Source organism: Octopus sinensis, linkage group LG6 (genome assembly GCF_006345805.1).
Source record: "Octopus sinensis linkage group LG6, ASM634580v1, whole genome shotgun sequence".
NCBI classification, from domain to species: Eukaryota; Metazoa; Mollusca; class Cephalopoda; order Octopoda; family Octopodidae; genus Octopus; species Octopus sinensis.
The window spans coordinates 31,848,545-31,861,957 of record NC_043002.1 but is presented as its reverse complement, the minus strand read 5'-3'; the positions used below and the strand labels follow the sequence as shown (position 1 = coordinate 31,861,957).

General features: G+C 36.2%; 1 long non-coding RNA gene across 1 annotated transcript in view; it reads right to left on the bottom strand.

Annotated features, from left to right (window-relative positions):
* Window positions 1–972: 972 nt before the first annotated feature.
* The window catches only part of LOC118763723, a 22,760-nt gene continuing 10,319 nt past the window's right edge, over window positions 973–13,413 (bottom strand). The window contains exon 3 of the long non-coding RNA XR_004999477.1: window positions 973–987. This is a non-coding gene — a long non-coding RNA (uncharacterized LOC118763723). The remainder of the gene's footprint in view (window positions 988–13,413) is intronic.

The window sequence follows — 13,413 nt, the reverse complement described above, 5'->3', positions numbered from 1 at the left end:
TATATATATAATGTATATATATGTATATATAAATAAATAATTATATATATATATATATAATATATATATATATATATATATATATATATATATATATATATATTATATATATCATACATATATGCGTGATAGACACAAATAACGTGCATGTCTATGTCCGTGAATTTACGCATATAAGCATATATATGTACGCGTATCTGTGCAGGTGTGTGTGTATACAGAGAGAGAGAGAGAGAGAGAGATAAAGAGAGAGAGAAATAGATAGATATACATACATACACACAAATATATAATTACATATGTATGTATGTATGTTCGTGTGTGTATTTCAAGGAGTCTTTTGTTGTTGTGTTCGTAGTTGAGCAAGTTTATAGGCAACAATATATTCAAATATTGAAACATCTTAAAGAAGCATACAGACATATATTCAAAGACGACAATCGGTTACTCACACACATAAAAACACATACTCACTCATACACTCAATCTTATACTATGAACTAATTGTTTAGAGACGAAAAATCTTAGAACTAAGATGGACATATTTCAGATAGAGGGATAAATAGAAATACATAGGTAAACATACTTATAGATAATCAGATGAATATACGCGCGTGTGTGTTTGTGTGCGTATTATAAATATGCATATGGTAATATATCTATAAGTGTATCTCTCTTTCTTTCTCTGTCTCTCTCTCTCTCTCTGTATATATATATATATATATTTATGTATGTATGTATGTGTAAGTATATATATATATATATATATATATGTGTGTGTGTGTGCGTGTGTATTGATTATATGTGTATATATATATTTATATATGTATATATATATTTATAATTTCCGAGGATGAGTAGGCATACAAGGAAGTAGATAGTTTCTAGATAAATACATCAATTATATATGATAAGATGATAAATTACTTTATATTTTATACATGAGTTTCTATATATCTGTTGGACTAGATGTATTTATTTCTTCATCTGTGTGGTACGTATAAGGAGAAGCATTAGTGTGTCCCAGATGCACACCTCTCAATAAGCTTATACATACGAGCATACACACAGACGCTCACATACGCACACACACATATATATATATACATATACACATATATACATATACACATATATATATGTAAATACAGATATGTACATACACATGCATATACACTCATACACCCATACATAGAAGCACGTATATATATATTGGATATATATATTATATATAATATATGTTGTGTATGATTGTATATATATATATATATATATATTATATATATATATATATATATATATATATATATATATACCAATTAAGGACTGAACACGAAAAGTGGACAGTCAACATGCTAGATATAGACGTCAAATCGCCATTCACCACAAAAGATTATGTTCTCAGATCAAACTCAACACAAAACCATAGCAATAAACAAGTGAAAATATACGAAAAAAAATAATTACCCATGTACTAAATTAGTTTCAGCTGTTATTTTCCGCAAGGAAAACTGCAGCCATCATCAGCATGGTCCGTTATAAATGTAATTTGCTGGACTAGATGCAAACACGATACCGAAATATCGCGTGCATGGAGTTCAGCCTATTACATTTGAATATATCTTTCAAATGCCTTTACCTTGGCGCGTTGGAACCCGAGAAAACTAGCTTGCAGCTAATAATTAGCTTAATTGGTATATATAAATATTTTAATCTTCGGATTCTTTTTTAATATGCTAGACCACTGGTCTTAATTGATAAATATCAATTTCTACCCTTAATTAATTTTATATAAATATGTTCTGTAACCGATAAATTAACTGCTGCTAATATTAGCTGCAAGCTAGTTTTCTCGGGTTCCAACGCGCCAAAGTAAAGCATTTGAAAGATATATTCAAATGTAATAGCTGAACATATCTTTGTGGTGAATGGCGATTGACGTCTATATCTAGCATGTTGACTGTCCACTTTTCGTGTTCAGTCCTTAATTGGTATATATAAATATTTTAAATTTTCGGATCTTTTTTAATTAATATTCTAGCCACTGGTCTAATTGATAATATCAATTTTACTTTAATTAATTTTATATAAATAAATATGTTCTCTAACCGATAAATTAACTGCTGCTAATTATTAGCTGCAAGCTAGTTTTCTCGGGTTCCAACGCGCAAAGTAAAGGCATTTGAAGATATATTCAAATGTAATAGGTGAACTCCATGCACGCGATATTTCGGTATCGTGTTTGCATCTAGTCCAGCAATTTACATTTATAACGGACCATGCTGATGATGGCTGCAGTTTTCCTTGCGGAAAATAACAGCTGAAAACTAATTAGTACATGGGTAATTATTTTATTTCGTATATTTTTCACTTGTTTATTGCTATGGTTTTGTGTTGAGTTTGATCTGAGAAACATAACTTTTGTGGTAATGGCGATTTGACGTCGATATCTAGCATGTGACTGTCCACTTTTCGTGTCAGTCCTTAATTGGTATATATAAATATTTTAATCTTCGGATTCTTTTTAATATCTAGACCACTGGTCTTAATGTAAATAATCCTTTCTACCCTTAATTAATATTATATATATATATAATATATATACTATAACATTATTGGTGAATTGAAGAAATGGAGCTGAACGCAGATGAACAGAAATCGTTTTATTTCATTCTACACGTGTTTCGAAAGGCACAAATTACCAAATCCGATTGAATAATGGGACCTATTGTGTCTTTCTCTTAGGAAGAAAAAAGGAAATCCGTTGGAAAAACAAAAACAGAACAGAGGCAGAGCAAAAAACAAATCGAACGTGCTCCTAAGAGCCCATGGCGAAACTGTTTATCAGTGTATGTTGAGAACCGGTGGCTGAAGAATTCAACAGTCAGGCATCGGTCAATCATGTGGGTGAGGGTGTATAGATGTTCTTTGTGACCGAGAACTTTCTTTCTCGGTCCACAAAGAACATCTATACACCCTCACCCCATGATTGACCGATGCCTGACCCGTTGTTATTTTCAGCCACCGGTTCTCAAACAACACTGATAAACAGTTTCGCCATGGGCTCTTAGGAGCACAGTTCGATTGTTTTTGCTCTGCCTCTTTGTTCTGGTTTGTTTTCCAACGGATTTCCTTTTTTCTCCTGAAGAGAAAGACACAATATGGCCCATATCAATCGGATTTGGTAATTGTGCCTTTCGAAACACGTGTAGAATGAAATAAAACGATTTCTGTTCAATCTGCGTTCAGTCCATTTCTTCAATTCACCAATAATGTTTTAATTTCAATTATCCGCACCAACGCACGGTTGCAACGCCAGATGGTTTACCTTTCCAACCGGTGCTGTTCACTGCTGTGATTTTGCTACTAAGGTATCGGTTTTAAACTTTTGATTAATCTACTACAAGATTATTCTCTTTCATTCACATAAATTATACTATATATATATATAGATATATATACATACATACATATAACTCTTTTAAGTTTTCAGTCATTTGACCGCGGCCATACTGGAGCACTGCCTTTAGTCGAGAAATTCGAGCCCAGGACTTATTCTTTATATGCCTAGTACTTAGTCTATCGGCATCTGTTGCCGAACCGCTAAGTTACGGGAACGAAAATACACCAGAATCGGTTGTCAAGCGATGTTGGGGAGACAAACCCAGAGACACACACACACACACACACACACATATATGCATATATACGACGGGCGTCTTTCAGTTTCCGTCTACCAAATCCACTCATATGGCTTTGGTCGGCCCGAAGCTACTTTAGAAGACATTTGCCCAAGGTGCGACGTGGTGGGAATGAGCCCAGGAAAATGTGGTTGGTAAGCAGGCTATTTACCACACAGCCAGTCCTGCACCCATATATATATGTATATATAATATATATATATATATAATATATATATATATATATAATATATACATACAATCGCGCTCAGATGCATACACACGAATGCTCATACATACACACATAAGCAATTTCAGCTTCAGCATAAGTGAATTGGGTTTCTGTAAACACATTTTGGCAGTGTAGTTAAGAACAATATGACTGGTCAAAGCACATCTTTAACGCTTGTTCATGTGGGTAACTTACAACTGAGTTTGCCCAAACACAATGTTGAACATCTGTTAATTGATTAATTAATCCACATAGCGAACGATTGCACTTTTATGGAAACTAGGACAAATAAATTTATATCTACGTTATAAAATCTTTGTAGATATTATCAAGGCATTATCAACAGTTCCTTGTGTGTTCAGGACGATGATTAATGCATGATTTCAGATGAAGCCATATGAAATGTTGAAGCCAGTCACATCTGTTTGACCTCTGCTAGAGATAAAAAAGTAAAATGTGGTTTAACTAAACTGTATATATTTATTGCGATACTTAAAACGTTTCTTTAATTAGAAACTCATCCTCGTAAAGTTGTGTTATATCTCTGCTTGCCTTAACGCATGTAGTGTTTCTTTTAATCAATTATACATAAAAATATATTAAGGATTGGAAACGTCTCAACACCGCAGTTATTCAGGTGACGGAGGAAACTGCCGAGTGTTTGTTACTGATTCAAAATTTTTTCGACTGGCACCGATCAATTTGTGTAAAACCCACAGGAAGATGATGGTGGTGTTAATGATGATGATGAATACGGTAATACAAAACAGAGAGCCTAAAGTTTATTTGACGATTTGCAGAAAAGGGAAGATGAAACTTCTAAGAAGCGTATGACTTTGCACAACGTAATAATGACTGCGAGTACTGATACAGAAGCTCCTAGTTATTGTCGTGGCCAGTAGAAGTATATGATTGCTGAAGGGGGCTACACACCAGAGCAAGTATACAATGTTGATGAAACTGAACTTTTCCCGAAGCGCATGTCTGATAGCCTCTTTGATTTTCTCTCGAGTATAAAAAACAACACCAGTATTTAAAACTTCCAAAAGTTGTCTGCCACTTTTGTTGGGACGAAATGCCGCTGGTGATAGTAAAATCTAAGAGCATCCAAGTGGTACACAAAGTTTAATCTACCTCTGGTTTGGTGTTCAGACAAGAAAGCATGGATGACAGAGGGCCTTTCAGATAATGTGAAGTAGACTATATCCCCAGAATACAACTTCTTTGCTTTAATTCATGGACAAAGGCGAAGAAATTTCAAAACAACTTCAGAAAGCAATTAACTAGGAAGATAAGCCTACAGCTAGAGAATTCTGGAAGAAATTAAACCTAATGGGTACTGTGGATAATATAGCTGAATCGTGGGATGGAAGGAAAAGCTCAAATCTGAATAGCGAGTTTCAAGTAGAAAGTCTACATGAAATTCGGAAAGATAGGTGACACTTGCAAAAGATGTTGGTTTTGAAGAAGTCGTAGTGAATGATGTGAGTGAGATGCTAGTGTCTCAGAGAGAACGTTTATCTAACGAGGGACTGATGCTGATAGAGAAAGAACAAGCTGAGAATACAGATGAATATAGATGAGACAACGGAAGTTCTAATTACACCACTTTAAGTGACTATAAGAATTATTGCTAAAAGATTGGCATACATAGAGAAAGGCCAACAATTTACAACAGGATATTATAGTGAGCTCACAAATAGATGATGCACCATAAACAACAAAGAAATTTGGATATGTTCTTCACACCCCTAGAAGATAGTAAATATTGTCCTTCATCCTCCTGCTAACGCTCATGCTATCACCACCTTTCTACTGTATTCAACATCTTTTGTGATAAAAATGTACCGTTATGATATTACGATTCTTATTCATTCTCCTGAATTATTCCGCTTGAAATGTTTTTGTATTTATGTATCTATATTGTATCGTGCATTCTTCTTATTCTTTCATTCTTTTAATTGATTGAGTTATTTGACTGCGGCCATGCTGGAGCACCACATTTAGTGGAACAAATCAAGCCCAGGACTTATTCTTTGTAAGTCTAATTCTTATTCTATCGGTATCTTTTGCCGAACCGCTTAGTTACGGGAACGTTAACACACCAACATCCGTTGTCAAGCGATGGTGGGGGGACAAATACAAACACACACACATATACGATGGGCTTCTTTCAGTTTCTGTATAACAAATCTACTCACAAGGCTTTGGTTGACCCGAGGCTATAGTAGAAGACACTTGCCCAATCCCAGTGGGATTGAACCCAGAACCATGTGGTTGGGAACCAAGCTACCTACCACACAGTCACTCCTGCGCCTATGTTCAGAAATATTAATTTTCAGGTGATAGTGTGGTTTGTTCTATCTTGTTTTCCTCTTGCTTCCTCTTATTTCTCCTCAATAATATCAAAAATCAATAGGACAACAAAAATTCGCATTACGGAATTTCGCGTTTCGGGAACGTATTACTTCCGTAAAGCGAGGGATTCTTGTATTGGGTTTCATTAAAAAAAGAAATTGAACTTTTCTCATTGTTTGGCTAATGCTACTGTGTCAGTATGATGTCTTTCACCCAATTTTTTTTTTATATGTCTCTCCATTTTTCCAACATTTATGTCATTCATACAAACTACTTCGAAGTTTCTGGACTATCTTTCCATTTTAAACTTTGTTTTATATTTCAATTTTCATTTCGAGAGTAATCAATTTTCTTGACATTTGAAACTCTATTATTCATTCTAGCACAAACATGTAAACGAAATATACAAAATAACATAATTCTAACCGATGCGTTATTTTAGATTGCGGTCTATCGCAATAACAAAGAAAGTAAATTAAATTGAAATTAAAGAAAAATGATTCATTGAAAACTGCAACAGAATGGAGCAAACAATGAAGTTGTGTTTCTGTATACTATAGCTAAATATATTTTAGTTAAATCCAAATTTTAACTCTGCGAGAAACCATACGAATTGTTTTCCGTGTAAAGTAAGGGAAATACTTTTCGACTTATTAACAACCTCATTAAGAGAGTAGTTGGTGATAGAAAAATACAAGTAGTTGAAAACTAATTCTTTTTTTTTTTTTGTTCCAGAAAATGCGTAGTTATAACACTTTTCGTTTCGTGTAAATACATCCTCATTAGCGGAAAACTTCGAAATATATTTAACGATAGAAATATTGAAGATCCTAGGAGGATAAGAATTTTTATTTGTATAACTTATGCATTCATGATATGGCTGTTACAGTCATGTACTTAAATCCAGAGTACCGTCAAAGAAATTAAACTTACTATATTCATTTTCTATGGAAATAGACGGGCGAGGACGCTTATAGAATTAAAAAGAAATATTGTTCGTGACCTTTCAAGATTTAACTTGAGAGATCTGCGGATAATGAAAATAGCATTATTTCTCTATAATCTACCGCCTACTTCAAGAAAGTCTCTATGTATACTGTTAGATGCCAACTAAATTACTATCTTGCGTAGAGTGGGTTATATACTCTATTCTTGTTAATAGTGTTATATATTCTAGTTTTCTAGAAGTTCTTCTAAACGCTATTTGGATTCACTAATCATACACGAGGAATTACCTTCGATGTTAATTCTATTTGAATCTATTGATGTCAAGTTATTTCATGCAGTTAACCAAGTTCACTTAACCACTGAGTGCTTTCTAGATACCTGCCTAGATTTATTAATCCCTTTCGCTATCATATATATATATATATATATATTATATAATATATATATATATAATATATATATATATTATATATATATATATATATATATTATATATATATATAGATATATATATATATATATTTATATATTTATATATATATATATATAATATATATATATATATTATATATATATATATACACGTGTTTGTGCATGTATGTATATACATGTGTGTATGTTGCAGACAGATACTTATTTATGTTCCAATTTTAGTATTTGTATTGTTGCATTATTGCTGTTTTAGTATCATTGAAACAAGTTTAGATTTTATAAACAAGTTTTAGACTTTATTTGTATTGTTTTTGTTTTCATTCTTGTTTCTTGAAATATAAAGTGGAAATTTGAAAATTTACAGTACTTATTCCTTAAAGGATGAATTTTAAAATCCTAACTTCTAACTTTTAATTATAACACGCCGTTTTTCGTAATATATATCTATTTATTTACTCTTTTATTTCATTTTATTCCATTCCTTCTTTGGTGAAGAAGGTTTCTCGATTTTATGCTTTTGAACATCACAAATTCAGAACGTGCAAACATTAATATTTATGTTAAACAATATAAAATACTGTTTTTTTTTTTTTTGCGTATAAAGTAATAATGAAGAATTACAATCCAATGCTACATAAATATATTTATATAATAAATTAAATTGACATAGAACACGAATATATTTTAAATAGCTGCATTAGTTTTAAAAATAAAAAAAGGTAAAGTTATAGTCATTAAAGAAAGCATTAATATTGTACTGTTACACTGTCTGATATTTTAAAATGTTGATGTTTCAATTTATTAAGGATGAAATTGTAATTACGAATGCAAGCAAAATATATTTATAGATTTCAAATGCTCACGAAATGTATTTATATATGTATATATATAAATATGAAAGAAGTCACCCCCACCTGGTGGACGCCCGGGATGAGGTTTTGAATGAGAAACCTGCCCGGGAAGTGAACCCAGGTGCAAGTTCTCCAACCGGCAGCAAGGGCCATGGAGACGGAGAACCCGGTGAAGAGGTAGAGGGAGGAAGAAGAACTAAAAGAAGGACTGGAAGAGCTAAAGGAAAAGAAAAAGCTCAAGCAGGACCAAAGATGAAACAACCAGAAATAGAAGTGGAACCGCAAAGGATGGAACCAAACAGCACACACGGGTGTGTATGTTCTACCTGAGAGTTCCTGCTGGCATGGAAAGGAAGGTGCAGGCTGCCGCTTTGCACATCGGGGACCCTGCCACAGAGACACGAGGCAGATGGACAAACCATCAACACAAAGAAAAGGGATGGACCACACGCTCCACCTGCCCAAAGCGGAGGTACGCAGATGTTGTGCGCGCCACAACAGCCAACATGATGTCGAAAGAGCAGCTGCTGAGCAACAATCTTTTTTGTGCATGGCACAAAAGATTGTACAGCAGCTGACCTGGCTTCATCAAACCCAAGCCCGCAGGTGGGACTACCCACTATATACCAGACCACCACAGCAAACAGACACAGGATGGACACCGCCGGCAACAACGTACACCTCACCTCGATACTCCTACTGAAAATCAGAGGACTGCAAACACTCAGTAGCAGGACAAAGATCCCGTTCCTGAGAGACTTTGTTGCATGCAATCAAGCCTTATGCATAGCAATTACAGAAACGCACCTGAAACGGACATAGCAGATGCGGAGTTACACATACCACAGTATGCTGTACTACGGACCGACAGGAAAGAAAGGAGTCATGGAGGTGTTGCTATGTACATCCGTGAGGACCTCACACCCCAGGTCCTCTTGTCATACTCAAACTCGGTGTGTGACACACTAATTGTACATATCAGGCAACTTGAGTTAGTTGTGTGTGCTACATATCGCCCTCCAGATGCCCCAAGCCATGTGGGCAAGTTTGAAGACTGCCTTATAAAAATAGAAGAAATTCTAACCACATTAGAACAACACATAGGTGTGCTTCTTATGGGAGACTTCAATCTGCCCAATGTCAGATGGCCCGAGGGCCTTTCTCTCCCAGGAATGACAAGATGTGAACGAGGACAGGCGAGGTCCCTCCTGAACCTCATCAACACCCTGTACATGGAGCAGGTAATACTCCAACCAACCAGGGCAGGAAACACACTGGATCTCTGCTTCACAAATGACATGGATCTCATCCATAATGTGAAAGTGACACCGACACTACTCTCGGATCACAACATGATAGAGCTGACCATGTACGGGCCAAAAGAGAGCACGGACATGCAGCCTACAAGAAACCCTCAAAATCTTTCCAGCTTGAACTACCATAAGGCAAACTGAAACAAATTGAGAAAGAGATCCTCAAACAAAACTGGCCTAAATGTCTCTCCTCGCCAGACATCGACGTGAAACTTCAACAATTCATGTCTGTATGCAAGCCATATGCTACAAATGTGTCCCAGAGAGAAAAGCCACTGTACACAAGAACAAAACCCCAGAGAGAGGAAAATTTTAATGAGACGGCGTACGAAATTTTCAAATCGACTAAACAAACAGATTGAAAGCAGTGAAAAGTCCCGCCTAAAATAAAACTGTTGGAAATCGAAAAATGTCTGCAACTCTCCCATGAAAAAGAAAGAGCAGACAGAGAAGCCTGGGCTATAGAAAACATAAAATCTAACCCAGAGCTTTCTACAGGTATGCCAAAGAAACAGCTACAGTGCACTGTAGAATAGGGCCACTCCTCGAAAAGGATGGCACACTTACAGGAAAACCAATGAGGGTAAGTGAAATACTGAATGAGCAATTCAAGAGTGTTTTCACTCCACCCCTTGGGCATCTCCAAATCACCAATCCAACTGACTTTTTTAACACTGCAGATATAAAATCAGAGGCGGCGACGATAGATTACATCGATATAAAGGAAGAAGATGTAACCAAGGCTATAGATGAAATGAAAACAGACTCAGCTACTGGCCCCGATGGATTCCGGCAATCCTCCTAAAAGTATTTAAGAGAGTCCTAGCAAGACCACTGCAGTTCCTCTTTCAGAGCTTCCTTGCAGCTGGCAAACTTCCAGGAAAACTGAAGGAAGGTAAAATATGCCCCATTCATAAAGGAGGTAGCAGAGCGGAAGCCAAGAACTATAGACCTATCTCTCTGACCTCACACATCAGCAAGGTCATGGAACGAATAGTCAGAAGGAAGCTGATCACCTTCCTTGAAGAGAATGACTTGCTGCCCGACCCCAACATGGTTTCCGACCAGGGAGAAGCTGTTTAACTCAGCTCCTACAACACTATGACTGGGTGCTGAAACGGCTGCTCAACCACTCAAATGTGGAAGTGATATATCTCGACTTTGCAAAGGCCTTTGATAAAGTCGATCATGGAATGATATGTCACAAAACTGCGTGATCTCAACATAGTTGGAAAACTGGGAGAATGGCTTCATGACTTTCTGAAGGATAGAAGTCAGGTGGTAGTAGCCAATGGGGCCACCTCCATTAACACACAAATAGTGAGCGGTGTTCCGCAGGGCACTGTTCTGGGACCACTACTGTTCATAATGGCCCTCTCAGACATGCCCTCAGCCACGCAGAGAGCCACGATCACAAGTTATGCAGATGATACAAAGTTTCACAGGCAATACAGAACCCTGAGGACACTAAACACCTGCAATGTGAGCTGGACGAAATATACAAGTGGGCTGAAAAGAATAGCATGCAGTTCAATGCTGGAAAGTTTCAAGCTTTATACTATCAGCATGCAAAACTGAATGCAATACCCAATGAATACACTGGACCCGGAGGGATTGCAATCCCAGAGGCACAATCAGTGTGTGACCTGGGTATTCACATGAGTGATGACGCGACCTTTCATGTACATGTTGCTAAACTGACACTGAAATGTAGACGGCTGGCTGGATGGATTCTTAGAACCTTTAGAACAAGAGAACAAGAAACCATGATGGTCCTCTGGAAGACACTTGTCCTAAGCCACTTTGACTATTGCTCTCAGCTATGGTCACCATCCAGTGTCAAGTTGATCACAGAACTTGAGGCGACCCAACGAAGCTACACAAAGAAGATAGCCTCTATGCAGAATGTAAGCTACTGGGGAAAGACTCAAGAGATTAAAATTATATTCCCTGGAGCGTAGGCGGGAAAGATATGCCATAATATACATCTGGAAGATCCTGGAGGGAAGTGTCCTGAACTTTGGCATCGAGAGTTACGCAAATGCCAGAACTGGGCGCCACTGCGTGGTGCCTAGGACTCCAAACCTGCCATCAAGATGTAGGACAAGATTCTGTGATAGCCTGGGCTTCCGTGGCCCACAGCTCTTCAATATCCTCCGAAGAACCTGAGAGACCTGCATGGGGTGGATACAGATGTCTTTAAAATGAAGCTGGATCTCTTCTGTCAGGTGTCCCAGATGAACCAACTTCACGGCAGGAGGGGCAGATGAGGGCAGCTGCATCGAACTCTCTCATGCACCAAATAGCAGTTGCTAGAAAGCCTCCATGAAGTGAAACCAAGTAGCAACACCAAATGGCGGTGCCCCAGCATGGCCACAGCTCATAAGCTGAAACTAGAATCAATCAATCAATCAATCAATCATATATAAATGTACTTTTTACATTGTTAAACGCACAAATATTAAAAATAAATCGAATAAAGCAGTAAATCCCGAACACGAATCCGTTTCTGATTTCAAAACACAGAATGAAAGAAAATTAATTGCAGATTCTAAAGCCAATAATTAAAAAAAATATCGGGAAACTGTTCTCGAGGGGAAAAGTATATAATAAAATGTAATAATTGCCAAAATCGTTAACAATTATATTATTAAATGCAAACTGCAATCTGCTAACAGAATACTGTATACATGAGTCCCCTGATTGATATCCATGTTGAGTATATCTAGGTTCAAGGGCTTGTGGCTAAGGCATACAGGAATCGAAGAAGTATCTTATAGGCTTGATGATCTTATGTTACGTGAACCATATATGTGTGTAAGGTTTAATAATGTCCTGTATTTTAAGAGTAATCCTAGGAGAGCTGGACAATGGCTGGGGCAACTACTGTTGTACTTTTCTCTTCCCTTTAGCTTCATTATTCTTCTTATTTAGAGTCCTTTGTCTAAAATATTCCATCACATCTCCTGTGACCTCTTTAACGACTCTCCATCCTACGCGACTTCTTCTGTTATGTTTGGCCCTATCTGTCTTTCTAGAAAGAGAGAATAGACTAAAGAAAACAAGAGACACGTTGGATGGAGAATCGCCATAAGAAATTGGACTAAACAGATGATACATGGGTGAAAGAATCAATGAGGAAGCCACAGAGTGTGTGCCAAAAGATTTTGGACATAGGACACTAAAATAGGAACAATATTAAAGCTGAAGTAAAGAGCGAATAAATAATGCATGTGTTTATTTAGTAAAAAAAGATAATAATAATGACCATCATGAAGTGTCCCCACATAGGCGCAATCATAAGACTGACACGATTAAAGATAAAATATAACCATATTTTTTAATTATTTTACTAAAAACTGTATACTTTAAAACTTTATCCAATATCCATTGTATAATATTCACAGCAGCAATTCATTGATAATTTCCTCATTTTCAAATTGATTTAAAATTCTGCTAAAGATTTTGCAGCACTCTAGTTAGAGAGTTTTTGCATTTCACACCTAAGCATTATCTACAGGAGGTTCTAATATTTCTTCTTCGTGTGGTTTATTCCATTCTTCTTCATACTCTACATATATAACAGTTTATCATTTCTA